This window comes from Diuraphis noxia, unplaced genomic scaffold, assembly GCF_037042655.1.
Source record: "Diuraphis noxia isolate RWA-SAM2 unplaced genomic scaffold, SU_Dnox_SAM2 contig0003, whole genome shotgun sequence".
Lineage (NCBI taxonomy): Eukaryota > Metazoa > Arthropoda > Insecta > Hemiptera > Aphididae > Diuraphis > Diuraphis noxia.
The window spans coordinates 61,290,871-61,293,202 of NW_028301713.1; the positions used below are offsets into that span (position 1 = coordinate 61,290,871).

The window sequence follows — 2,332 nt, forward strand, 5'->3', positions numbered from 1 at the left end:
ACTCTGATCTAAAATGAAACTTATACTTGAATACACCCTTAATACTTCAATCCAAATATAAAAGAATTAAAAATTAAATAATAAATAAATAAACATCTAGGTAGAATTATTTCTTTCCTTGCTTCAATTAAAATGTATACACAATATATTGAAAAAGTATTTTAACATCATATATATTTTTTTTTCAATGTTAAGTACAATTAATTGAATATTTTATTTTAATTATGTTTTTTTTATAATACTAAAACTAAAGGTAAACAAAATAATTTGTAACAAGATAATCAAAATAACTCTTTACTCTGTAAATATCTTGTTAAATCAAATAGTAAATAAATATAAGTCACTTCCATGACAAACTTTCTCTAAGTAATCATTTAAAAAACGTTTTAAATGATACCTAACAAAATCCAGGTATTAAAATAAATGTAATAAAATCTAAACTTTTATTAGTAAATTTCTTAAAAATTACAAGCATATAAATATTGGTTAATGAACAAACGTAATAATAGTATTTAAAAAAAAACTAAGCTAAGGAATACATCATGGGATTCCTGGCACAGCAGGTCCATAAAAAAAAATATATATGTGTATATATATATATATATATTTACGATACAGAAATATTGTATTATGTAGTAGGTAGCGAAAAATGAGTCGATAAAATGTTTCAATTATTTTGTAATTTCAACTTTATTTTTACAGAACAGTTATAATATAAAAAATAAAGTTAAAATAAGTTACAAAATGCACTATGATTAGTGATTACCCGATAAAAATTCTCCCCAACAGTTTTGCTTTGTACATATTTTGGCAAACAATAGGAATACATGATTATAATTATAGTGTTTATTATAGAAAAATAAAATGATATATTTTGTCTTGCACCATGATTTGTACAATCAGGTTTATTTGTTTTAAATGCTGAAAATCCTTAAAACGACATGGTAATTTGAAAAATTGTATAAAAATATGATATATTTTATTTTCTAAGTAGATTTTTATATTCTCAAAAAGACATCACTTACAACAAGGCACATTTGCCTTTCTTCTTTTTCTTTACTTGTAATGCAGCTCTTGTTGATGTTTCAAATACTTCACGGACACCCTCCTTACTTTTAGCTGAACATTCCAAATAAGCAAATGCATTGATCTTTTCGGCCATTGCTCGCCCCTCTTCTGGCCTCACGGGCTCTTGTTTCATCTTGTTCAACTCACGAATTGTATTTGGATCATTACGCAAGTCTTTTTTGTTACCAACCAATATAATCGGCACATTTGGACAGAAATGTTTCACTTCCGGAGTCCATTTCTCTGGGATATTCTCTAATGAATCTGGTGAATCTATGGAGAAACACATGAGGATAACATCCGTGTCAGGATAGGACAATGGTCTTAGTCTATCATAATCTTCTTGACCCGCTGTATCCCATAGTGCTAGTTCTACTTGTTTGCCATCGACTTCTATATCAGCTACATAGTTCTCAAACACGGTGGGTACATAAACTTCTGGGAATTGATCTTTTGAAAACACAATTAACAGACAAGTTTTTCCACAGGCACCGTCGCCGACGATGACAAGTTTCTTACGGATTGCTGCCATTATGTCGGAATGTTATGCTTATCAAAAAAAAAACTAGGCGTTGGCCCTGTTTCGAATTTTAACTAAAAAATCAATCACAAATACACAGTTGTTCACAATTATTTTATAAATACAAAACTTTTAAACAAAGTATAAATTATTAAAATTATGCAATTAAATGAATAATAAAACTAATAAAAAAAAGTTCCGAGTAAATTACGGAGTGAAATGTGAATGAGCTCATCGCGATCGCCAATTATTGGATAATTTATCATTTCTGATATTCGGGGAAACCATTGCTTAATCTAAACGACACTATGCCTAATCGACATTGTTTCCACTCGAACTATGAACGTGGGACGTCGTTGTATAATGACAGTAAATGGTAGCAGCTGTTAAACAGTAATAAAACAGAACCCAATGTCATTTATAGCCATAAAAAAGTAAGTACTCCTTAGAGGCTAAGCCAAAAATAATGTAAAAAACATTGTTAGGTACAGTATATGGTATATCCAAATATTAATTTATTTTGTAGTAAGTAAGGGCGTAAGGATTCTTTACGCGCTAATGTTCATTTTTAACTATTTACCAGGTTAGTGGTAATCATTTGATTGTAACTATGCAAGTCGATTTAATTTATATAATATTCCAAATGTACCTACTAATGAAGACAGATTTTCTGACAATTTAATATCGTTTAATAGCAATATTAAGTATAATTTACATAATCGGCAAAGAAGGTAATAAAACAAT

General features: G+C 28.5%; 1 pseudogene; it reads right to left on the minus strand.

The window, feature by feature from the left end:
• Positions 1-424: 424 nt before the first annotated feature.
• Positions 425-1,837, minus strand: LOC107164867 (ras-like GTP-binding protein Rho1 pseudogene; annotated as a pseudogene).
• Between the last annotated feature and the right edge of the window lie 495 nt (positions 1,838-2,332).